Source organism: Aotus nancymaae, unplaced genomic scaffold, assembly GCF_030222135.1.
Source record: "Aotus nancymaae isolate 86718 unplaced genomic scaffold, 86718_ANA_hifiasm-v0.15.2.pri h1tg000051l, whole genome shotgun sequence".
NCBI classification, from domain to species: Eukaryota; Metazoa; Chordata; class Mammalia; order Primates; family Aotidae; genus Aotus; species Aotus nancymaae.
Genome location: NW_026988465.1, coordinates 8,100,441 through 8,127,624, shown reverse-complemented (window position 1 = coordinate 8,127,624; position 27,184 = coordinate 8,100,441). Strand labels below are relative to the sequence as shown.

At 40.4% G+C, this 27,184-nt stretch overlaps 1 long non-coding RNA gene and 1 other non-coding gene across 3 annotated transcripts; both read right to left on the bottom strand.

Moving 5' to 3' along the window:
* Window positions 1-356: 356 nt before the first annotated feature.
* Window positions 357-26,716, bottom strand: LOC135269218 (uncharacterized). 2 transcript variants are annotated; one of them, XR_010337533.1, is made up of 3 exons: window positions 26,402-26,716; window positions 25,019-25,136; window positions 357-1,816 (listed from the first exon to the last, which is right to left on the bottom strand). It is a non-coding gene; the product is annotated as an uncharacterized LOC135269218 (long non-coding RNA). The 2 variants fall into 2 exon arrangements; XR_010337534.1 differs by lacking the exon at window positions 357-1,816 and adding an exon at window positions 23,698-23,884.
* LOC135269350 (small nucleolar RNA U13) lies at window positions 382-485 on the bottom strand. The gene has a single exon (XR_010337651.1). It is a non-coding gene; the product is annotated as a small nucleolar RNA U13 (small nucleolar RNA).
* Window positions 26,717-27,184: the final 468 nt, after the last annotated feature.

The following is a 27,184-nucleotide window of genomic DNA, read 5'->3' as shown; positions in this document are numbered from 1 at the left end:
TCCCAGGTTCAAGAGATTCTCCTGCCTCAGCCTCCTGAGTAGCTGGGATTCCAGGCATGTGCTACCATGCCCAGCTAATTTTCTATTTTTAGTAGAGACAGGGTTTCTCCATGCTGGTCTCGAACTCTTGACCTCAGATGATCCGCCTTCCTTGGCCTTCCAAAGTGTTGAGATTACATGTGTGAGCCACCGCGCCTGGCCTTATCTACTTATTATAGAAAGATTTTTCTTGAAATTCAGCTAGCAAATTTCCATCTTTACTATGTTACTTAGTTGTTCTTGAACACTGAATGGAAGATGTTACATTTTTATTGTTTTTATAAATAAGTTAGAAATCCAAAGAAACTCTGTTTAGGAAATTTTTATTTTTTTTCTTGCTCACATCAGGCAGGTAATGTGCTGATGTTGTAACAAGGCTTGAGGGAGGCACATCTCACATGTGGATGTGAAAACGCAGTCATCAAGCTTATGAACCACAAAAGGATCTAGAAAAGTTTTAAACATATGAAACAATTCTGTGTCCATGCTTGCGTGCATATAGGAGACACTGTTGTATAGCTTTTTGACTTAAAATCATCTGAGAGTGGAAATGCTTTCCAACATTCTTTTTCAAAACACTGTCTCGAACTCATGAGCATAATGAAAGAAACAACACACACTGGCACCTATTTGAGGGTGGAGGGTGAGAGGAAAGAGAGGAGCAGAAAAGGCAACTATTGAGTACCGGGCTTAGTACCTGGGTGATGAAATAATCTGTACAACCAACCGCTGTGACATGAGTTCACTTGTATAACAAACCTGTGTATGTACCCCCAAACCTAAAACAAAAGTTAAAAAACAACAACAAAAAAAACAAAAATCCAAAATACTCTCTCCATAGGGTGCAATATTTCTAAAGCAACTATTTTCTCATTTGTTGTTATGCTATTTTCTTTTATCTTGAGGAAACGTATGAAATGAGCTTATTTTTTCAAAAACATCTGTTACATGGTGTGCTATAGAGACTCACTCTATCTTTTTGTTGCAGAAAATGTCAGTGTCTTAGTTTAGTTCCAGCTGCTTTAACAAGATGCTATAGACTGGGTGGCATATAATCAACAGAAACTGGTTTCTCGAGAGCTCTAGAGGCTGAGAAATTCAAGATCAAGTTGCCAGAGGATTAGATGTCTGGTGGTAAGCACCCACTTCCTAGTTCATAGATGGCAGCTTCTCACTATGTCCTCACTTGGTGGAAGGGCAAGGCAGCTCCCTGAATACTAATCCTTACACCCTAAGATTAGGGTGTAACCCTCATGACCTACAGCCCCTCCCAAAGGCCCCACTTCCTAATGCCATCACATTAGGGAATTAAGTTTCAACATATGAATTTTGGGGAACATTAACATTTAGACGGTAGCAGCAGCCAATTCTGTATCCTTGTCTTCTGGGATGAATACTGTGATCCATCACCCAGCTCATCCTCCTGTGATGTTGGTCTTGCTGCTCCAGATGTAGGGAGTGCTGGCGGGCATTTCAGGGACTGCCTGGGCTGCACCCCTTCCTGGGGTGGACACCCAGTGACCATCCCATGCAGGAATATAAAGAACTGGCCATCTCAGCCCAGCCCAGGACAACTCTGAAGGGCCATTCTAGCTCCAGAGCACCCGTGGATTCAACCTAGTGTTCTGGCCGGAAATGTATCTCGAAGTCTGTCTCTCCACAGTTTGCTTCCTTCTTCCCCCTTCCTTCTACGGGTTTTGAAACCAAGGATGTGCCTTAATAGTCATCCTGCAGAACGTGTCTCAGAATTTTCTTCCCAGACTTATGACATTTTCATCTAAAAGAAAAAAAATATGTGTAACTTATCTTTAAATACTTGGCCAAGAAAAAAGCCAGAAAACTCCTGGTGGTAAAAAAGGTTTGCCTGCCCATTTTAGTGATGGCCTGTTATTTTAAAATCTTGCTTTTACAAAATTAGGGCCACTGAAAACAACTCATAGCAAGGAAACAGCAATACAGAGTAATACTGACAGTGGAACTCCGACCACGCCCTCAGGATACTTCCTATTGTTCTATTTGACATGTGAACATGGAACATAAGAGACAAATGAGGACCCAGGTGTCTATCTTTATAGCAAATATTAAGAAAGCTTCATTTCTTACCTTTTAATATAAATACATATACTTTCTCATATTTTCTTTCTCTGGCCTCAATATACAGTATTATATTGCGAAGTCTTCTCATCTGGGCAAAAAGCCACAAGAACTGAATGTAAGGAAGGCAGATAGGTACAACCCAGTGGGGCCAGGATTCATGAGCTGTCTGTGCCGCTGACAACATGGGAAGAGCCGATGATAACTTGTAGATTTCCAGCTCAAGTGACTGAATGAAAGTCAGTGGCTCGACATCTTTGACTTGGGGAGAGGAACAAGGTGGCCTTTGCCATGCAGGATTTGGAGCGTGAGGGTGGAACATCTAGATACAGGAGTTCAGTGGGCAGATTCCAGTGTCTGTATGCTCTAGGGGCAATCAGGAGAGCTGTCAGGACTCAAGGGGCCATCTGCAAGCTTGGGAAAGTTAAACCAAGGAAGTGATGAGAATATAAAGAGAGAAGATGACAAACCTGAAGTAAGGTTTTTACCGGTTAGGCCTAGCAGCAGTAGTATTGAGGCTATGCTGGAAAGGCCTCAGGTCTCAAGGAGGCTGTAGAGATGCAAATATGGGCTAATGAAGTCCTGGGCAAGGGCATAGGGAGGGGGAGGGGTGGGAAGGAGAGGAGGCATTTGGACAAGCTTTGTGACTAACAGGATTAAGGAACCAGGGAGAGGAGAGAGTTCATGTTTTCCTTTTAGACTTTATTTGGAAAAATGCCTTTATTTTATTTATTTATTTAGAGGCGGAGTCTCACTCTGTCGCCTAGGCTAGAGTGCAGTGGTGCTATCTCTGCTCACTGCAACCTCCACCTCCCGGGTTTAAGCAATTCTGCCTCAGCCTCCAGAGTAGCTGGGATTACAGGTGCACGCCACCATGCCCAGCTAATTTTTGTACTTGTGGTAGAGATGAGGTTTCACCACGTTTGCCAGACTGGTCTCGAACGCCTAACTTCAAATGATCGCCCACCTCAGCCTCCCAAAGTGCTGGGTTTACAGGTGTGAGCCACAGCACCCAGCCAGAAAAATACCTTTATTTCAAATACTCTGTGCCGAATGCCCATTCTGACCTTATGAAAATCCACATACATATGAAGCCTTTATGGTTCAAGTGTTAGAAGTAGTTATAGTTAGACACTGAACACACACTAGTTTCCTATGGCCATTTAAACAGCTAACTATAGTAATAGATTTTTACCCACACAGACAGCAACGGCATGTCATAAGCAAGAAGGCATGTAAGACTGATTCTCACTTCCTTCTGTGGTGTAATCATTTCCACGACAGGTAGTATATTTCATTCTAGACCATATTTATAAAAGTTTATATTGTAGCTGCTTAGGTTCATTTGTTAGTTTTTTGGGGGAAAGTTAACCAATTTAGAACTTCGAAAGGGTATTTATACTATTATTTTCACAATTTAATAGGTAGAACATCTGAAAAATGGATACCATATTTCTTTCCTTTAGCAGCTGAATCTCTTTCTAAACTTCTATAAGCACTTTCCACTGACCCCCCCACCACGCACCCGAAAAATGGGTAACAACAGAGAAAGGAAGACTACCACTCAAAAAAAAAAAAAAATTCTCAAACATGTCATATTTTCTTTGGTGTTACACATAATGGTGTTACACATAATGGAGCCTGCATCCTTCCACTTAAACAACAAATCCCTGACTGTTACATTCTCACAGAAGTGTGACATTTTACTGGATCTTTATGTTCTAGTACAAAATGTAAATTTCTGGTACAATCTTTTTTCCCTGAGTGTAGTTTTAGAATGTTAATTGTTGGATAACTAAGTTATTGCAGGCCTGTTTGAATCAGGACTGAGGGGAAATTGCATTTGGGATTGCCAAAAACACTTTTATTAGACTTAATATTTATTATAGCTCAATATCAAGACATTGGTTTAGAAGTACTTATTCATATAATACTACTCTTCTACTTTGTCATGAAATTGGAGTTAGGCTCAAATTTTACATTGTTATTGAAGTCTAGCTAACAGTAGCTGATAACATTCCTGTTGTACTTGTCTATGACGTTAGCCCATTCAATCTTCACCTCAATTCTATTAGGTAGGAACTACAGGCTGACCATCCCTAATCCAAAAATCCAAAATCCAAACGTTTTGAGCACTGATATAACACCACAAGTAGCAAATTTCGCACTTGACCTTATGTACACACACTTTGTTTTATGTACGAAATTATTTAAAATGTATAAAATTACCTTCAGGCTGTATGTATGTGCATGAGGTGTAGTTGAAGCAGAATTTTATGTTTAGACTTGGGTCCCATCCCCAAGATACCTCATTATGTATATGCAAATATTCCAAAATAAAAAAAGAAATCTGAAATTCTGAATACTTCTGGCCCCAAGCATTTTGCAAAAGGGATACTCAACTAGTATTCGTGTTCCCATTTTATAGATGAGGAAAGTGAGTTCTGTAAGGTGAAGTAAGTAGACCAAAGTTCTACAGCTAGTATGTGGGACGGCCAGGATGCTGACCAGACAGTCTGCCATCAGTTCATGCTCTTAACCATGCTGCTCTACAGCCTGCTTAATTGGGAGTTAAATAGTTTTGAGGGAAAAAATATTCCAGCTTGCCCTTATAAAATTCCAGAAATCAAACACGTAGTTATATTGTAGGTTGGCGGAAAATAAGTGATATCTATAATAAAAAGCGGTCCCGGAAGACAGAGCAAGCGGGTCTTTTCTGCCATCCAGCCTACCCTGGAATCCCACTTTCCAATATTCCATTTCACACAATAAAAAAGACAAATGAATGCTTTAAGAACCTAAATGCAATGCAGTCTTATGACATTTTGCCAAAGAATAATGATGTTTTTTTTAAAGATGAAAGCTGAAAAGGGCATCCACTTCCAATTTTGCAAACTGCAGGCCACCATGCACTTGTGAAAAACATTTTTTTAAAAAAATGGATTGCAGGCTGGGTGTGGTGGCTCACGCCTGTAATCCCAGCACTTTGGGAAGCTGAGGCGGGCAGATCACCTGAGGTTAGGAGTTCAAGATCAGCCTGACCAACATGGAGAAACTCCATCTCTACTAAAAATACAAAATAAGCTGGGTGTGGTGGCACATGCCTGTAATCCCAGCTACTGGGAAGGCTGAGGCAGGAGAATCACTTGAATTCGGGAGGCTGAGTTTGCAGTGAGCCAAGATCGTGCCATTGCACTCTGGCCTGGGCGACAAGAGCGAGACTCCATCTCAAAAAACAAATGAATTGCATTATAATAAATGTTATCAGAGTACATATTGATATTGTTTTATTTATGAAACTTTTATTTATGTGTGAGATCACAACCTAAAATATATTTCTTACTGTGGGTCACAAACAAAAACTTTGATATCTACTGATCTAGCCCACATTCACCTTCCAATAAGAGAGACGAGGACTGAATCTTCACTCAGCCATGGCTGTCCACTGGGTTTTAAGAACATCCTTAAAAATTCAAGCCTCACACTTATCACTAACTTTGAAAGTTTTTATTGCCTTAGGGAAAATTCTGGATTATATTTAATAATGTTACTTACCTTTTTAATTCCTTGCCTTGAAATGTCCTATTTTGTTATCACCTGAAACTATATAGATTAAACTGTAAGTGATTTATAGGTGAATACTTCTAAAAGGTGGAAAGTTTTCCAAGCAAAACAACTGCAACAGAATGAGAAAGGATTGCCAGAAATCATCCAGTCCCTTGGTATTCAAAGTGTGGGCCACAGACTAGCAGAATCAGCATCACCTGAAGCAGAAACTCAGGTTGCGCTCCACGCCTACTCAGTCAGAATCTGTGTTTCCACAAGATCCCCAGCTCAGACTTATGCACTGACCTCAGCTTTGTCTTCCCTACACGTCAGGACTTTTGGTACTAGCAGGGGGAATTATGTTCATCAACTTAGATTTAATAGAACTTTCCCACAAACTAGAAAAGGCAAAAGAGAATAGTAAGTACACATTATATCTTGTCTTACATTTGATATATATAAATATGTGTGTGTGTATATCTATCTATACTTAGATATACACATATGTATACATACACACATACATCAACTAGTTTATCTATTCATGACTATTTCATATCTTTTTTCCAACCCTTAGTGTAAATGTGTGAGAAAAACATAAGTTGTCTGAAGCAAGCCTTCAGCTTCAGAACAACATGTATATTAGTTCATTTTCATGCTGTTGATAAAGACATACCCGAGACTGGGCAATTTACAAAAGAATCACAGTTCCACGTGCGTGGGGAAGCCTCACAATCATGGCAGAAGGTGAAAGACACATCTCACATGGTGGCAGACAAGGAAGAGAGCTTGTGCAGGGAAACCTCCCTTTATAAAACCATCAGATCTTGGTTCAGCATGGTGGCTTACGCCTGTAATCCTAGCACTTTGATAGGCCAAGGTGGGTGGATCACCTGAGGTCAGGAGTTCAAGACCAGCCTGGCTAACATGGTGAAACCCTGTTTCTACTAAAAATACAAAAAATTAGCTGGGCGTGGTGGTGCATGCTTGTAATCCCAGGTACTCGGAAGGCTGAGGCAGGAGAATCACTTCAACCCGGGAGGCAGAGGTTGCAGTGAGCCAAGATTGCACCATTGCACTCCACTTGGGCAACAAGAGCGAAACTCTGTCTCAAACAAAAGAAAACCATCAGATCTTGTGGGACTTATTCACTATCATGAGAATAGTATGGGAAAGACTGACTCCCATGATTCAATTACCTTCCACCAGGTCCTTCCTACAACATGTGGGAATTGTGGGAGCTACAGTTGAGATTTGGGTGGGAACACAGCCAAACCACATCAGCATGGTTATTTATACGGTCATCCTCTAGTCACCTCACTTACTACTCACCCTTTTCACCTATTTGCCTACCCACTCCAACTCACATGCCTATTCCTTTCCATGTCGCTTCCCTTTCTCTATCTACTTTCTAGTGTGTTCTCTCTCAACCCAAGCAAAGCATTAATTTATTGCCCATTCTGCTCTTAGAAGTGTGCCTTTACATGTATTTATGTGTATGATGCATTCTTAATTTGGATCTATGAGAGATCTAATGACATTTATAGTATAATGAAATGTAATGATGAATTTCACTTCAAAGTGCACTACTGAGTTCAAAGCAATGATCTAGGAAATACCAGGGGTGGGGGAGGCCAGAGGGAGAAAAGAGGATATTGTCCCTTTTATATTTTTTACAGTCTCAAGGTGGAGAGAAGTGTGGTATGTCTTATTTGGAAATTCAGATGCTATGTTGTGGAAGTAGAAGCAGAATTCATGTTGAGTAGGGATGAAAAAAGAGAAAGCTTCCCAAAGGATGTGGTCTTGCATTGGTCTTTTAATAATAATTGACATTTCCATAGATGGAGAAAGGAGAAGTGAGAGAAAGAAAGGACATTTCAAGTGAGCATGGTACATGTTCTCAGGAAACAATCAGTATCACAGAGCATGTGAGGATGAAATTGAAAAAAACAGGGCCCACTTAGAGAAACTTACATGTCATGCTTGGGCACTAGGTTCAATTCTAGAGTAAAGGGAATCCACTCCTATTAAATACAACCAGTCATTTCTTCTCCCAAACACAGCAAGAGTAATTTTGTTTTGAAACACAGAGCTGAAAGTGTATTGCCAATCCCATTTATCCTGCCTTCCATCTGCTTCTTTTTACCAGCTCCCACTATTCTAAAGTGAAACAGCAACACTCCCCCTGATCTCCTTACTACAGAATCTTGTTTGTCTTTCACTCATCCTTTCTGGATGCAGTGGTGCACCTGCTGCTCTGTGTGTGTGCAATGCTCCTCCTCCACCAGCCCACCCTCCTCTTCAGCAGGCTAGTACCTGTCCACCAAGTTCAGGTTATCTCAGCCCAAACACTGCTTTCTGACTTAGCCAGCTAAGTTAGGTTAACATATTCATATAATTAAGATATTCATATAGAGTAGCCTTTCAAAATACCTATCACAGTTTACACACACACACGCGCGCGCGCACACACACACACACACACACACATATATATATATAAAATATTTTTTAGACAGGATCTCCCTCTGTTGCCCAGGTTGGAGTGCAGTAGCACGATCTCTGCTCACTGCAACCTCCACCTCCCAAGTTCAAGCAATCCTCCTGCCTCAGCCTTCCTTTTTTGTTTGTTTGTTTTGAGACAGAGTCTCACTCTGTCACTCAGGCTGGAGTGCAGTGGTGTGATCTTGGCTCACTGCAACCTCTGCCTCCCAGGTTCAAGCGATTCTTGTCCCTCAGACTCTAGAGTAGCTGGAATTACAGGCACATACCACTATGCTCAGCTTTCACCTCCTGCCATGATTTAGAAGAGACGGGGTTTTGTCACGTTGGTCAGATTGGTCTCAAACTCCTGACCTCCAAGTGATCCACACCTGCCTCCCAGCCTCCCAAAGTGCTGGAATTACAGGCGTGAGCCACTGTGCCCAGCCTACAGTTCATAATTACTTACTAACCTCTTCATTTGGGGAAAGTCTGTTCCCCAATAAGACTGTAAACTCCCGGAGGACAGAGATACTTGATGGTTTGGATGTCCCCTGCAAAAGTCACATTGAAATTTAATTGCCACTATAACAGTATTAAGAGGTGGGACCTTTAAGAAGTGATTAGAGGCTCTGCCCTCATGAATGAATTAATGCCATTCCCTTGGGAGTGGGTTAGGAGTGAGTTCCAGATAAAATGAGTTCAACCCCCTTTCCTTTGCTCTCTCATGCTCTCTTATCCTTTCAGCTTCCACTGTGGGTGACACAGCATGAAAGCCCTAATCAGATGATCAGTCCCTTGACCTTAAACTCCCTAGCCTCCAGAGCCATAAGAAATAAATTTCTTTTCCTTATAAATGACCCAAACTGTGGTATTCGGTTATAGGAGCATAAAACAGACTAAGACAGAAGATAATGTGTTTAGCTTAAAATGGGATTCCCTCCACTTAACACTTTGTCTGTCACATAGTTTGCTGAATGAATGAATAGGAACAGTATAATTTGTACTGAGATTTGGCAGATGAATCAGAAGATATTGTAGAGACTGGGGGCTGGTAAGTGTGCTTGGTCACAAGAATATATGGTGGGGAGGCTGTGTTGAAGAAAGCATGGTATCACAAATTTCTCATTTTTATTAAGCATATTTCTACTTTTTCCATGTGTAAATTATAACACATTAATGACTATATGTGTATGTGTATGTCTTTTTCTAGGGGATCTGCAGGAGACAAATACCACTGGTACATGAATAGTTTGTCAGAAGGCCATTTGCTTAAAGGAGAGGCTTCTTTTAGTACAGATTTTAAATAACATTCTCCAAATCCTATATTTAAGACACAAGTCAGAATGATCATTTTGGCATAAATCACCTGTGTTTATCAGAAGTGTATACAGTTTCTCCAGCAGAGGGTGCTAAAATATAAATTTGACACAGTGAAGCTTAGCATAATTTGTCAACTCAGTCTTTTTCAGATTCTCAGCAAATCTAACCAAAAAGGGCCAGTCTTATAGATTATGAGCATGGGAGGTCTTAGAACCAAAATTACACAAATATGAATTTTATTTTTTTGAGACAGAGTCTTGCTCTGTCGCCAGGTTGGAGTGCAGTGGCGTGACCTCGGCTCACTGCAACCTCCGTCTCTCAGGTTGAAGCAATTCTCCTGCCTAGCCTCCTGAGTAGCTGGGATTACAGGCATGCACCACCGTGCCCAGCTAATTTTTTTGTATTTTTAGTAGAGACGGGGTTTCACCGTGTTGGGCAGGATGGTCTTGATCTCTTGACCTTGTGATCCACCCGCCTTGGCCTCCCAAAGTGCTGGGATTACAGGCGTGAGCCACCGTGCCCCACCCAAATGTGAAAATTTTAATATTAAATCTTAAATACAAGGGCAATTTCCTCCATGTTGGCTTGCTTTAATACTTCGTCAAACTTTTAGTTAATGTTTTTGGGGAAAAAAACTTGTTATAAGGGGTTATATTATGTGTCATATATATATAATATTTATATATTATGCTATATAATGTAAGTCATTCAGGGACTGGAAAATAAGCCTTTTTAGAAAGATGGGCAAAATTATCATTAGTCCCTCCAATTTGTAGAGGGTGTTTTATCACACTCATCAAGCCAAAATCTTTCCTGAAATTATCTTAAGCTTATCTAGAGACTCATTTTAATCCTCAGAAGACTTTTTTAAAAACTCTATACTTCAGTCAAATGAAGCTGGGTGATGCTGCAGTAACATTCTACCTCAGTTTCAGTCACTTAAAACATCCAGGGTTTATTTCCAGCTGTGCTGCGTATCTATTACAGAGTTGGGGAATCTACCAGGTGAATCAGACCAAAGAAGCAGCCGTCACCCAGAAAGTCACCAGTCACCGCGGCAAAGGGAAAGCAAAGCACAGGCAATCATGCATTGGCTCTCAAAGTTTGTCTGGAGCTGGCATCCACTTCCTTCACTCACACTGTCTTAACTACACAGCAAATCACATGCCCACATGTAACTTCTAGAGTTCAGAAAATATAATACTATTGTACATCTTGGAGGAAAACAAGAAATATTTCATGGACAGCACTAATAACTATCACATTATTCATGTGATAAGAAAATAAAACATGTAAGTGTAAAAATCAACAAATATTTCATTGGAAATAATATAGCAACATTGATTTATACATTATTCTTTTATCTTCAAAGTGAGGGCCTGTAGGCTCTATTACCAACTCAACTTTCATCCTTAGTGACAAGAATTGCTAGCATGGATAACAAAAATATTTTGATTGTGGCTTTTGAATTCACTGCTACATGCGGTTTGGAGGGGAAGAGTGGGTAGCCGATTACTCCTTTACTTAGGTTTGGCTTTGATTAACGTTAAGCCTACTTGACTTTGCTGAGAACATAACTGCAAGATGTGCGAGGAGGCAGGACGGGAGACACTAGGCTTAGGAAAAGGTCAGGCAGCCTGAGGCTGAGCTTCTGCTGCAGCAGGTGACAAAATGGAAATGACGACTTTGCTGCTTAGCACACCCTTTTTGCTTAGCCTGGTAAAGCCAGAGAAGCAGGTTTCTCTAATAAGGATATAAAATGAAGTAGTCCCTCCAACTACTGGAAAGGAGAGCTTTGTTTCTTAACATTGCACACCCAAAAGGAATCTCAGATGGATCTGCCACTAGGCACAGGGTTTGGCCACCTCGTGCAGTGATAGCTGCTCACTGCTCACCGAGAACAATGCAGGGTTGCAGTCAGGTTGTAATCAGAGAGGCACACAACAGGTCATCTTGGGAACCCAGGTTCTCCTGCCAAGGGAGAGCTGGCAAGCTGCCTGACTTAAACAGATAAGGGCAGTTAATACAGGTGGATGATATGACCTTAATATCAAACTAACCTGAATCCTGCCTGGAAAGGCAGTGAAGGCAGGGTCAGAGTTTAGTTCCTATGTGCCTGTGTCGCAAGTTGCTGAGCTAGGGAGAAAGCTTCAATGAATGCTTTGTGTGTTTCCACATAGTCAACTGGGAGAAAGAGAAGCCCCAAAGGAACTTTCATTAGAATGTGGTATTACACTTTAATAGTCATTGTCTTCAATCCTCATCCACCTACACTTAGCTCATATCCTTTTCATCACTTAAGGGCCTTGCAGCTCCCACATTCTCCAAAATGCCTTCCCTAAACCCCCAAATTAGAACGACCTTTCTGCCTCCATCACTTTCTGCCTACAGCTCTATTATAGACTCCTGACAGCCCACTTTTCATTGAACCTGCTTTTGTATCTGTCTGTGTCCTGCCACCAACCTTTGGCCTGTGAGCATCTGGAAGGCAAAGATCAAATATCATTTATCTATGGATTTTGCTCAACTCCTCCTCAGTTCCATGTACACAGAAGGCTTGTTAATTTAGATTGACTACATGGCCATTTTATGACAGCATTCAATTTTTGTTTTGTTAACCTAAGAAAAATTTCAAACACCCATAAAAGTACTGAGAATAATATAGCATTCACTCAGCATGGCATTAACTTCTAATACATTTACTCAGGCAGTGTAGCCTAGAGGTTGAGAACATGAACTCTAGAGTCAGAATGACATGGTTCAGCTCTGTTTCTTACTAACTATGCGATCCCAGGCAAATTACTTCATCTCTCCAAGTCTCAAATGGGAGTGTTTTTCTATCTGTAAAATGGGGCTGAGGGTTGTTACACAGATTAACTGAGATAATATATGCAAAGTACTATGAGTCCCTGGCTCACAAAAATGCCTTAAAAGGCAGCTACTGTCAGTATCACATGTATTACCATAAGGTCTTAGGACTGAGTTTACAGTCCATACAAAAAGGGACTGTACATCCAAGCACAGTAATCACAAAAGTTAAAAATTATACTGATTAAAAACTATCTGATGAGAAAAAAGAAGTTACAGATCAAAAGAAAATTAAGAGACATATCAATCAATTACAATTATAGGCCCTTACATAGATCCTGTTTCAAACTAAGTAAACACTGACTTTATTTGATGTTATTGGGAATTACTGTAACTTTTAAAGGTGTAACAGTGGTATTGCAGTTATGGTTTTTAAAAGGAAGAGTCTTTACCTTTTAAAGATACAGTACATCCTGATATGTTTACAGATAAAAATATGATATATGGAATCTGCTTTGGAATAATAAAGGAAATACAGTATTTTTTCTTTTTTCTTTTTTGTTTTTTAAGATGGGGTTTCACCAAGATGGCCAGGCTGGTCTTGAACTCCTGATCTCAGGTGATCCACCCACCTTGGCCTCCCAAAGTGCTAGGATTACAGGCGTAAGCCACCGTGCCCAGTCAGTATTTTCTGTATTTTGAAATAATACAGGAAATAACTGGGGGTTTAGATGAATCCGATTTAGTTGTTGAGTTGATGTCTTAGTCAGTTTAGGCTGCTGTAACAAAATTCCATAAATTGAGTGGGTTACAAACAACAGAAATTTACTTCTCATAGTCCTGGAGACTGGGAAGTCCAAGATCAAGCATCTTCAGATTCAGTGTCTGGTGAGAGCCCATTTCCTAGTTCACAGATGGCACCTTTTAGCTGAGTTCTCACATGGCGAAAGGAGTGAGCTGAGCTCTATTGGGTCTCTTTATAAGAAGGACACAAATCCCAATCATCAGGCCAGAGCCCTTACTGTCGAATCACCTCCCAAGGGCTCCATCCTCCATCACCAGTACCATCACCATGGGGGTTAGAATTTCAGCATGTGAATTGTGGGGGAATACCTTCCTGAATATATTGTTGTGGGTCCATTTGCCTATGGGAAGCAGTCTCTGAGATGAGGAACATTTACTGGGAAGTGCTCTTGAGATCAATGTCTGTGAGGGAGTGGGGAAGCAGGACTGGGCAGTGGGGGAGGGATTCATTCCATCCTATGGAGTGCTCCAGAAGTGGCATAGAGAGCTGGGCCTTTCTATCCTCACGTGACCAGTCACCAGATAAGAGCATAACCAGGGCAAAAGATGTGGTATAACTTTCATCAGGGCATCAAGACTCTCCTTTAGCCTAAGGCAAATCCAGAAACACACTCAGCTATCTGAAGTCAAGACTGCAGCAATTGGCAAAATAAGTAGATGAATAACGATGATTTTTTTAAATTTTGTTTTGAGATGAAGTCTTGCTCTGTTGCCCAGGATGGAGTGTAGTGGCATGATCTCCGCTCACTGCAACCTCTGCCTCCCCGGATCAAACCATTTTCCTGCCTCAGCCTCCTGAGGAGCTGGGATTACAGGCATGCACCACCACGCCAGGCTAATTTTTGTATTTTTAGTAGAGACGGGGTTTCACTGTGTTGGTCAGGCTGGTCTCCAACTCCTGACCTTGTGATCTGACCACCTCAGCCTCCCAAAGTGCTGGGATTATGGGCGTGAGCCACCGCGCCTGGCCAGTAATGAATATTAGTAGCAAAAAACTTTACTTATTCCATCTGAAGTAAAATAATTACACTGTAAATATCCTTTTTTTTTTTATACTGAGTTTCGCTCGTTACCCAGGCTGGAGTGCAACGGTGTGATCTCGGCTCACCGCAACCTCCGCCTCCTGGGTTCAGGCAATTCTCCTGTTTCAGCCTCCCGAGTAGCTGGGATTACAGGCACGTGCCACCACGCCCAGCTAATTTTTTGTATTTTTAGTAGAGAAGGGGTTTCACCATGTTGACCAGGATGGTCTCGATCTCTTGACCTCGTGATCCACCTGCCTCGGCCTCCCAAAGTGCTGGGATTACAGGGTAAATATCCTTAATAAAGATTGCCTGGTAGCAGATATTTTATTTTGGTATGTATTTCAGGAAGTCATCTTTCTTTTCATTACTCTATCTCAGTTACTAACTTGAGGGAAAACATATCATTGTACAAAACAAGTGCAAGCGACTGAGCCATGGATGCACATGCTTCCTTAGGTTGATGAATAGCTTTCTCTTGCAACCTTCTTTGAGAAAAAGCTGGAGGAAGTAAATAAAAACAGTGAAAATTCCTGGATAGCCACCTTAATGAACACATGATCTCAGTCAGTTTTGTTTTCTCCTAAGGCTGACTGGCAGGCTTCTATTCCATCTCACAAGGGAGTCTCATCTTGCTAATCCCAGAAACAATGACCCATCTGTGTGCATCACCAGCTAAAGGCTTGCAGCCAAAGAGCAGTGATTTAGTTTCCACTGAGGATGAAGCAAACTTTACTCTCTTTTGCCACAATATACAACAGAGTTTGAAATTTGAATGAAGAACAAATATTTTTTAAAAAAAGATTTTTTTTTCACTGAATAAAAAATGCTACTAGATCCTGAATATCTGAAGTCTTGGTGAGATTACCTGAAGAGAAGTTGCAAGCTATATGTCATGAAACTCTGCTAGTTGAATATACATAGAAAAATTATTATTGCTAGTCCATACCATCAGCTCATGGAGACTTAGGAATCTTTATTTTTATTTTCTTGAGACAGAGTATCTTTCTGTTGCCTAGGCTAGAGTGCAACAGTGTGGTCTTGGCTTACTGCAACCTCCGTCTCCTGGGTTCAAGTGATTCTCCTGCCTCGGCCTCCCAAGTAAGTGGGATTACAGGCATGCACCACCATGCCCAGCTAATTTTTGTATTTTCAGTAGAGATGGGGTTTCACCATGTTGGCCAGGTTGGTCTTGAACTCCTGATGTCAGGTGATCCACCTTCCTTGGCCTCCCAAAGTGCTGGAATTACAGGCATGAGCCACTGCACCCAGCCCCCCACCTTTTTTTCAGGCCGGGGTCTCACTCTGTTGCCCAGGCTGGAGTGCAATGGCATGATCTCAGCTCACTGCAACCTCCTCCTCCTGGATTCAAGCAATTCTCCTGCCTCAGCCTCCCAAGCTGAGACTGCAGGCACGTGCCACCATGCCTGGCTAATTTTTGTATTTTTAGTAGAGATGGTGTTTCACTATGTTGGCCAGGCTGGTCTCAAACTCCTGACCTCAAGTGATAGGCCCACCTTGGCCTCCTAAAGTGCCAGGATTACAGGTGTGAGCTACCATGCCCAGCCAGTGAGTACAAGAGCTAGCCCATGTAATTCCAAGTTTTTCACTCTTACCCAAAGTCATATCACGAGATGGGGGAGCAGTTCAACCTGGGTACAGGTCAAGGGGGTTCCTTGTTAATCAAGAATATCAAAAATATTTTTTAAATGCACTAAACATTTGTCTGGCTTTTCTTGTCATTGTGTGAATAAGATCAAGAATCTGGGAAGCGATCGACTGAGTGGTTCTTCCGCTTTTTGTGAAATCAGCTAAGTTTGTTCCTGCAACTGAATTTAGTGGGTAGCTGGACTGGGATGGCAGGTCCAAGAAGGTTTCCCTCGTGTCTCGCATCTGGTGTACCTCCATGTAGCGTTACTCTCTTCATATTGCATCTTACAACTCAGTAGTATGCTTGAGCTTCTTTACATTAAGGTGGCTGGCTTCCTCAAGCAAAAGCAGAAGCTGCCAGGACTCTTAAAGGCTAGACTCAGAGCTTAACTTGCATGCAGTCACTTCTACCACCATCAATGGTCACAGCAAATCACAAGATCAGCCCAAGTTTAAGGGGAATGAAAATAGATTTTACCTCTTGGTGTGCTCACAGGGAGAAGGGGAATTACAGCATTCATCTCTAGAGATTTATTTATCTCAGGTGAAATATTTGAAACCTCCCATAAACATGAGACAAACAAAAACTGAGAGAATTCACTACCTGAGACCTGCACTACAACAAGAGCAGAATACACATTCTTTTCAAGCACACACAGAACATTGTTCTGTTGTTTTCCGATAATGTCTTTGTCTGATTTTGGTATCGAGATAAAGCTGGCCTCATTCATGAGTTGAACAGTCCTCCCTCTTCTTCTGTTTTCTGGAGGAGTTTATGTAGAATTCGTGTTATTTCTTCTTTAAAAAATATTTGGCAGTATGTACATTTGAACTCATATGAGCCAGAAGTTTCTTAGAAAAATGTAAAATATGAATTCAATTTCTTTAATAGACAAAGAACCATTCAGGTCATTTATTTCTTTGTGAGTGAGCTTTGGTCATTTGTGTCTTTCAAATAGTTTGTCCATTTTATTGTCAAATTTGTTGGCATAAATTTATTTATCCCATTGCCTTACTGTCCTTTAAGTGTCTGTAGCATCTCAAGTAATGTCCTTTCTTTCATTTCTAATACAGGTACACTATATTTTATCGCACAAAAGGATATCTGATAAACCAACCCCCAAATCTTTAGAAATGAAAAGACATACTTCTAAATAACACATGGGTCAAAGAGGAAATCACAGAGAAAATTGAAACTATCTTGAATTACCTAAAAATGAAATCAAAACATATCAAAATGTGTGAAATGTAGCTAAAATGTTGCTTAGAAGATAATATAATCAATTATCTTCAAATCAAATCCACAAACTAAAGAAGAAAAAAGTATATGATTATCTCACTAGACCACAGTAAAAGCATTTGACCAAATTTAGCTTCCATTTATAACAATAAAAAAAATGCTCGGCAAACAACTAGAAAAAGGAAACTTCTTTTCTTCCCCCACCCGTCCCCCCGAGACAGAGTTTCACTCTTATTGCCCAGGCTGGGTGCAATGGGCACAATCTCAGCTCACTGCAACCTCCGCCTCCTGGGTTCAAGCAATTCTCCTGCCTCAGCCTCCTGTGTAGCTGGGATTACAGGCACCCACCACCACACCCAGCTAATTTTCTGTATTTTTAGTAAAGACGGAGTTTCATCCTGTTGGCCAGGCTGGTCTCTAACTCCTTACCTCAGGTGATCCACCTGCCTCAAGCTCCCAAAGCCTGAGCTACCTTGCCCAGCCAAAGAAGGGAACTTCTTTGACCTGATAAAGGACACCTACAAAACAAACACTTAACTGACCATCTTCATAATGACTGGTGAACGACAAAGCTTTCTGCCTAAGACCAGGAACAGGCATCAGATGTTTGCTCTCACTATTCCTATTCAACAACATATTGGAGGCTCAAGTCAGCAGAATGAGTTAAGGGAAAAAAAGGCATATATATGGGAAAGGGAGAACAACCATCTACATTCACAGATGACTTGATTGTGTATGTAGAAGATCTCCAAGTATCTACCAAAAATCTTCTGGAATGAATAAGTAAGTTTAGCAATACCACAAGGTAGAATGTCAATATATAAAAATTCATTGTAATACTATGTACTAGTAACAACCACACACTTAAATTTTTAAAATACCATTTATAATAGCATGAAAAAACATGAAATACTTAGGCATAAAGTTAACAAAATTTATTAAAGATATGACTAGAATTATAAAACAGTAATCAAAGAAGATTTAAACGAATGGATAGATATAGATATACTAGTATGTAGATTGGAAAACTCAATATTGTGAAGATGTCAATTCTTCCTAAATTGTCCTACAGATTTGAAACAATCTCAGTCAAACTTTCTCTAAGATTTTTTGTGGAATGTTGACAAGTTGATTCTAAAATTTGTATGAGAAACCAAAGAAGTTGGAATACCCCAAAACAGTTTTGAAATAGCAAGTAGAAAATTTACAAAACTTGATTTTAAGACTTACCATAAAGAAACAATAATCAACTCAACGTGGTATTGCTGAAAAGGTAGACACATAGATCAATGGAACAGAATGGAAAGTCTAGAGATATACCCATACTTACATGGTCAACTCATTTGTGACAAAGGTACAAAGGCAATTAAGAAATATTAGTCTTGCTGAGGCAGTTGGATCACCTGAGGTCAGGCGTTCAAAACCAGCCTGGCAAAAATAGCAAAACCCCGTCTCTACTGAAAATACAAAAATTAGCCAGCCATGGTGGTGCATGCCTGTAATCCCAGCAGCTCGGGAGGCTGAGGCGGGAGAATCACTTGAACCCAGGAGGCGGAGGTTAGAGGGTGAGCCAAGATTGCGCCACTGCACTCCATCCTGGGCAACAAGAGCAAAACTCTGTCTCAAAAAAAAAAAAAAAAAGAAATGAAAAAAGGTCTTTTCAACAAATGGTACTATAACAATTGAAAACTTGTATAAAAAAGAAAGAGAAAAAAAGAACTTTGACTCATCCCTTACCCATATTCAAAAATTAACTGAAAATGAATCACATAGACCTAAATGTGATGCCTAATGCTACAAAATTTCTCGAAGAAAATACAGGAAGAAAATCTTTGTAACCTTGGGAAGCAAATATTTCGTATATACAACACAAAAAGCACAATTCATTAAAAAAAATAAACTGGCTTGAGCTCTCTCAAAACTAAGAACTTTTCTTTGAAAGGCTTTGTTAAGAAAAAGAAAAAACAGGCCATAGATAGAAGAAAATATTTGTATCATACATATCAGATAAAGGAATTGTATGCAGAATATGTGAAGAACTCTCAAACCTCAATAAGAAAAAAATAATAATAAATGAGCAAAAAATTTAAAGAGACTCTTTGCTGAAGACACATTAGTGGCAAATACTACACACATGAAAAGAGCTCAAAAATACCTGCTGAATAAATGAATTAATGAACGAGTTTTCGTCTTGCCAAAGGTACACCGCTACTTGATTAACTCTTTAGAATTCATTTCGATGATTACTCTAGTAATTAAAGCAAGTGAAAATTATTCCATTACAAACATACATAGTAAAGTCAGATAAACAGAAGTTGTATGGACTTTTTTTTTTTTTTTTTTTGAGACGGAGTCTTGCTCTATCACCAGGATGGAGTGCAGTGGCGTGATCTCGGCTCACTCAACCTCCGACTCCTGGGTTCAAGTGATTCTCCTCCTCAGCCTCCCAAGTAGCTGAGACTACAGTTGCATGCCACCATGCCCAGCTAATTTTTATACTTTTAGTAGAGACAGAGTTTCACCATGTTGGCCAGGATGGTCTTGATCTCCTGACCCAGGTGATCCACCCGCCTCGGCCTCTCAAAATGCTGGGATTACAGGCGTCAGCCACCTCGCCCAGCCTCTTCTGGTATTTCTTAATATAAAATGATAGTACCTTGCAAAGTTCAGTAGAGTAAAAAATTTAGTAGGGGTCAATTTGATTTGGTCCATGTCCTAAGCTTTCTAAAGATCTGGCTTAATGCAGGGATGGATTTAGCCGATATAGATAAGATTACAGAAATGACAAGTTACCATTAAAAAATTCCTCTCTCAAATAGACTTTTGGTGGCTACTCAGTGAGTTGAAGACAATACTAACAAATGCTCAGAGTATAGATGCATATCTATTAATGATCTTAATAAAGACATGTGTCTGATATCATTACTTAAATACCACAACTTGGCTACAGAAAGTGTGCTTTGTTTCAATGCTAAGAGTTAATTTCCTTTGTTCTTTTTGTCACTACCAAATTGAGTACAGTGGCTCATGGCCATAATTCCAGCTACTCAGGAGGCAGTGCTGAGTTTGTAGAAAGTAAGTATTAAAAGTTGCTCTTACATTTCTTTTTCTTGAAGATTTTGCCAGGTGATATTTAGAGGCCTTTGAGATTATGTACTTGGTCTTCATTGTGTCATATTTTAAATTTTAATTTTCAGCCTATCTTCTGGCAGAGTAAGAATCTTGCATAGTCTCAATGAAACATGGATTGGGTATTTTTATCCATTTATTTATTTTTTTCTTTTTCCTAAAGTGGAAGAGAGGCCATTGACCTGTTTCCCAGCCAGTTCCAAAGGCTATCGGTTTGCTTTAAAGTGTTTTTTGGCCACTACGGTGGCTCATGCCTGTAATTTGAACACTTTGAGAGGCCGAGGTGGGCAGATCACCTGAGGTCAGGAGTTCAAGACCAGCCTGGCCAACATGGTGAAACCCCATCTCTACTAAAAATACTAAAATTAGCCAAATGTGGTAGTGGGCACCTGTAATTCCAGCTACTTGGGAGGCTAAGGCATGAGAATTGCTTGAACCTGAGAGACAGAGGTTGCATTGAGCTGAGATTGCGCCTTTGCACTCCAGCCTGGGTGACAGGGTGAGACTGTGTCTCAAATAAATAAATAAATAAATAATTAATAAAGTGTTTGTTTAAGAAATTCATGGCCGGGCATGGTGGCACATGCCTGTAATCCCAGCACTTTCGGAGGTGAGGCGGCGGATCATGATGTCAAGAGATTGAGGCCATCCTGGCAAATATGGTGAAACTCTGTCTCTACTAAAAAAAAAATACAAAAATTAGTTGAGTGTGGTGGTGGGTACCTGCAGTCCTAGCTACTCAGGAGGCTGAGGCAGGAGAATTGCTTTAACCCAAGAGGCGAAGGTTGTAGTGAGCCAAGATAGTGCCACTGCACTCCAGTCTGGCGACAGAGCAAGACTCCCTCTCAAAAAAAAAAAAAAGAAAGAAATTCAGAGGTGGTCAGATCTTTGCATTTATAAGCATGTTCTGAGTACTGTTATGAGAAAGCATGCTAAAGTTCCAAGATATAGTCTGGTTGACAGTCTATTTATCAGAAAGATAAAACTATGTGTAACCACCAGCAGAAGTTCACTTAGCAAGGTCCAAAGCTATGCAATACTTGCTAGAGGCTGGAGGCAGGACGAGGGTTGTGGGAGCAGGGTGAGTCCAAAGTTGCATGGTAAAAGAGGTCATCCTCCAAATGTGAGGTCCTTAATCATGTCTATGCATCCAAATTCAGGAATTTAGTGACTTCAGCTCACTAGAAATGATGGACTATAAATTGTTGCACCATGATGTCTAGCTATTGGTGCATTGCATTGCCTTTTATTTTATTATAATTAATTTATTTTTAGAATCAGGGCCTTGTTCTGGTACCCAGGCTGGAGTTCAATGGCACGATTACAGCTCACTACAGCCTCAAACTTCTGGACTCAAGCTACCCCCCAGTCCCCCACCGCCTCAGACCCTCCTGAATAGCTAGGATTGTAGGCATGAGCCACTGCACCCGGCTTGGTGTACTGCCTTTTAAAGCTGCAGACATTAACGTAAAAGAGCAGGTGAGCACAAATTCAACTGGAAGCATCACCAACCTTCATTCAATTTCACTACAGGAAGAATGATCAGGATAGGTACATATGAATTGAAGTATGTATCCTTTTAGGGACAAAAAATAGAGAAAACTGCAAATAAGCTAAACCTTCTATCACTGGTAATATTTGTCACCACTCTTGCTAGCTAACCTTTCTTAGGCTCCAACATATGTAAGTTTCCTAGACATTGATTCCCAGCTCACTGAATTGTCTACATTACTGGAATTCAACAGATCCTGTGGGCACTAGTCAGGCAACAGTTTCTTCACTGCTCATACCACGTTCAGTGTCACTATCAGAAACATGGAGAAAATATTAGAACCTACAAAACACAAGGTTCAAAGCAGCCACTGTGCTTAACAAATGTGATTGTTGTTTTTATTTGTGTGTAGTGCAGTGGCGCAATCTTGGCTCACCACAACCTCCATTTCCTGGGTTCAAGCAATTCTCCTGTCTCAGCCTCCCGAGTAGCTGGGATTATACGCGCCTGCCACCACATCCACCTAATTTTTGTATTTTTAGTAGAGATGGGGTTCTACCATGTTGGCAAGGCTGGTCTCAAACTCCTTATCTCAGGTGATCCTCCCACCTAGGCCTCCCGACTGCTAGGATTACAGGCGTGAGACACTGCACCTGACCTGCAAGCATCTTATAATGCTGGCATGGTGCAGGTCTCAAAAGAGTAATGACCACATTTGTTTCACAATATTGTTTATATAAATATATTATTACATTGGCATTTATTTAATCAGGGACTATAGTTCCATTATTTAATAAAATAATATACTTTTCAAAGAGCTTTGAATCAGATGAAATTCTCTTTAGAATGTCACAGTAATCTCAGGTGGCATGGGGTAAATAACAAAAGGCCAGTCTGTCTCAAATATTTACCAAATGTTTACTGTGTGACCAAAACTAAAAAGGCAGTCAAAATTAACATTTTAAGTAAAATACCAAACTAAGCTGAAGTACTGATAGAATTAATTGTAAATTTACCTCTAGCAGAACTAGGTAAAGATTGGACATAGATGATATTTTGTCCCAATATTACTATCACACGCACTTTTCCATCCAATTAGTTCAATGAGGTCACCAAACAAGATTTTAGACAAATGCTTCATGACTCACTCTCCTGAACTCTGCCCTATCCCCTTGAAAAGGACCAATCATGTTAAAGCCTTCTGTTAATTTTTTCCTTTTGAGAGCTTAATAAATAAAAAGAATTCTTTGAAAGAGTCACTCTATTTTCAGGTAGAACATGAATGATGTAAAAAACAAGTTGGGCAACAACAGTCAACGTGGCATTATTGATTCTGGCAGTTAGCACGAGTGTTTCCAAATGCTATTTATTCTTCATCTATCTCATATCTAAATTTTGAACTTGTTCTCTGCATTTTTACATTGTTTAATGAACCAGCTCTTTATTGCACAATTGGCATTTATCCTGTCTTTCCTATACAAACTATACCCCGTAGGTAACCAAAGAGTATACGGGGGATGTTTTTCTTTAAAGTAATCTAGCTAATAAATGAAAAAGCAATGTAGAGCTAGAATATCACAGCTTTTCAGCCCTAATGAATCACGGGATGCAGTACTGAGCATGCCTAGACATCATAGAAAAAGTGGATAATCAGATATTTTGTGCTTCCTGGTAGAAAAGCACACCACACATGTATGAAGTATTTTTGCCAAAAAAAAAAATCTAACCTGAATCTGATCAAGCCTCTAGAGCCAGTTACCAATTTGCAAACATACAGAATGCAGAGCACTTGTTAAACTATGGCATTCCCATTGCAGGGATGCCATCAACAAAATTTAGGCTGTTGGAAATTCTACAATACAAACAAATTATGAGAAAAGAGATGAACAGATGTAGATATTAAAGGAGACTTAAAAGACACATCAGGCAATTGCGATATTAAAAAGAAAGACAACCTAATTGGACAGTTGTACACTTATTTTATTTTATATTTGTTTTGAAGTGGAATCTTGCTCTGTCGCCCAGTCTGGAGTGCAGTGGCACCATCTTGACTCACTGCAACCTCCACGTCCTGGGTTCAAGAGATTCTCCTGCCTCAGCCTCCCAAAGTGCTGGGATTACAGGCGTGAGCCACTGCATCTGGCCACCTGATGACTTCTTAATACATTTAAATTCCTTACTCTGGGGTGAAGTTGACAAAATTTTTGAGTTGATTATTTGTTGGCATATAGGATTTTCATATTGAAGGCTGTTGTTCTTGATGACAATAGAAAGAAAATGCAAAACCAATCAGTCTAAGGTGAAACAAAGTCAAGGGAAGAGACTATTAAATTTTGTGCATCCATGTAAATTTTATCACCAATTACATTCACAATAACATCTTCCATAACTTATAATAATGAAAATAATTTGTGGTAGCATGCACCTATAATCCTGGCTTCTCATGAGGCTGAGGCAGGAGGATCCCTTGAGCCCCCCGACCTGGTCAACATAAGGAAATCCCATCTTGGCCAGGCATGGTGGCTCTCCCCTGTAATCCCAGCACTTTGGGAGGCCAAAACAGGCAGATCCCTTGAGGTCAGGAGTTTGAGACCAGCTTGGCTAACATGGTGAAACCCCGTCTCTACTAAAATACAAAAATTAGCTGGGCATGGTGGCATGCACCTGTAATCCCAGCTTTTTGGGAGGCTGAAGCAGGAGAATCGCTTGAACCCGGGAGGGGGAGGTTGTAGTGAGCTGAGACTGTGCCACTGCACTCTAGCCTGGGTGACACAGCAAGACTCCAGCTCAAAAAAAAAAAAAGAGAGATCTCATCTCAAAAAAAAACCAACTTTACATAATGTTGTAAAAATCATTTGCTACAGATCAGCTATTTCTGACCAAGTTTTAACTACAGGCAAGAAAATCACAGATTTCAAAATGATTAATTATGAGTTGCTAGTCTGGTCTCTTATTTACATTACTCTCATCCTAGCAGAAGAGGATGTGATTTCCAGAGTCAATGTGCCTTCCTTTGGGCTTGCTCTTTACTCTTTATCTTATTATTTTTCATTTCTAAATTCATACAGGTGCAGAGCTTTCTTTACACAAAGCAGAGCACATGGCCAAGAAAAGGATGTGATTTCCAGAGTCTGTTTCTAAACTGCCTTAAAAGTACAAATACTTTAAGAAATGTAGTAGATTGATTTAAAGTCACAATACATTATAAGTGAGAATTTTTCTCAAGATAAAACAGAAAGATGCTAGGTATATCAAAAGAAGGGATGCTTCAGAAGAGAACCACACTAAAAGGAGATTAAACTCCCCCAAAACAAAGCTTACCTACTTCATAATTTTGATGAGGGCTGGCAGACTAGCACTGGAGAGGCAGTAGAGACACAGAATACTCACCCAGGCTGAGTGAGATAGGAGATCCAGGATCCAAATAGGAGTTCCAGGCTGTAGCATTGTCATCTATTAACTGGTCTTCTCTAACTCCTCTGAGACACACTTTCTTCACCTACAAAATCTAACATATGTGACAGAGGGAGAGAAAGAGAGTCAGTTTGATCTCTATTTTTAGGTTTAAGATTCTTAAATTATGCTAATGATCACTTTATGTAGCACCACATTCACGTAAGTACCAAACACACAATTAGTCTATGTTATTGGACACACGCTCAATATGGGCTTGAGTACAGCTAAAGAAATACAAGCAGATTCAAGCTTTTGGGTAATCCATACAAGAGAACAATGACATTAAATACTATAAAATCATGTAAGTGATGGCATGTTAAATTTTTCACTGATAAATAAGTGGGAATTCATGTTATATCCAGTGAAGACCCTTTCACAGTTATATTTGGTTAAGGTACCTTTCCAGTCCTGTGTTTATACAGGTAGAACCACTTCTTTTTTTTTTTTCTTTTTTTTTTTGAGATGGAACCTCACCCTGTCTCCTAGGCTGGAGTGCAATGGTGTGATCTCAGCTCACTACAACCTCCACCTCCCAAGTTCAAATGATTCTCCTGCCTCAGCCTCCTGATAGCTGGGATTACAGGTGCTTGCCACCATGCCCAGCTAATTTTTGTATTTTTAGTAGAGATGGGGTTTCACCATGAGGCTGGTCTCGAACTCCTCACCTTGCGATCTGCCCGCCTTGGCCTCCCAAAGTGCTGGGATTACAGGCTTGAGTCGCTAAGCCTGGGCACCACTTCCTTTTTCTATTTAATAAAATATCGGTGGGGAAAAGACCCTCTGGCATTTGCTGTCTCATTTGTTCCTTTGTTGTAGTGATAGGGAAAGCCATAAAATAATATTTCAAGAAACAGATAAGATATAGATGACTTTTTAGATCTCCTTCTGGTCTTGTGGATTTACATGTGTTTTTACAGAATAAAGGTAAAATAATGATTATCAGGCTAAATGGTAATGTGGAAGTACAGGGATAATTCAAAGTTTAAGAATTCCTTCCCAGCCGGGCACAGAGGCTCATGCCTGTAATCCCAGCACTTTGAGAGGCCAAGGTGGGTGGATCATGAGGTTAAGAGATCGAGACCATCCTGGCCAACATGGTGAAACCCTGTCCCTACCAAAAATACAAAAATTAGCTGGGCGTGGTGGCACGCACCTGTAATTCCAGCTACTTGGGAGGCTGAGGCAGGAGAATTGCTTGAACCTGGGAGGTGGAGTTGCAGTGAGCCGAGATTGGGCCACTGCACTCCAGCCTGGTGACAGAGCGGGACTCCATCTCAAAAAAAAAAAAAAAAAAAAGAATTCCTTCCCCATGTTTACCTGGTGTGCTTTGCAAGGTCTAGATGACATCAATGATACAATTCTTGCAAGCAACAGCAGCAGGGTTCTTGAAGGTCTGTTGTCACTTACAACTTTTTTTCTTCCCTTTATGTTGTTAGAAAAATAGACTGAAGATTTCCCTGAATGGATAATGGAATTAAGTTCCTCAAAATATGGTCCATGGACTGCCTGTCTGCACCAGCATCATTTGTGGTGCTTGTTCGAAATCCATATTCCTTGGGAATGAAGGTTTCACCACTTCAAGACCCACAGAGACTCCATTATGCTTTATGCAGGGTCACAGATGCCTCTAGAATGAAGTAGATACTCCTTCTGAATTCCTGTGATGTGAAACTGATATCAAATATTAATCCAAAAGCAAAACTGAAAAAAAAATTCATATTCTTGGTCTGTACCTGAGATCATCTTGATGGATCTCAGGTAAATTTGTATTGTATTAAACCCTCTGGTGCTATTTATACACAATAATGTCTAAAAATCACTATCTAGATTAAGAATTCACATTCTATTGCATCACATTAGTGATACAATGAAATTCAGGTCCAGAGTTTTCATCATTCAATATCCAAAACACTTGGAAGTGACTTTTATATAGCTTTCAAAATATAACACATGTAAAATAGACAATAAAAACAAGCTTTAAAAAGAATAAAATCAAAGGCTGGGTGCGGTGACTCATGCGGGCAATCCCAGCACTTTGGGAGGCTGAGGCAGGCAGATCACAAGGTCAGGAGTTTGAGACCAGACTGACCAACCCTGTCC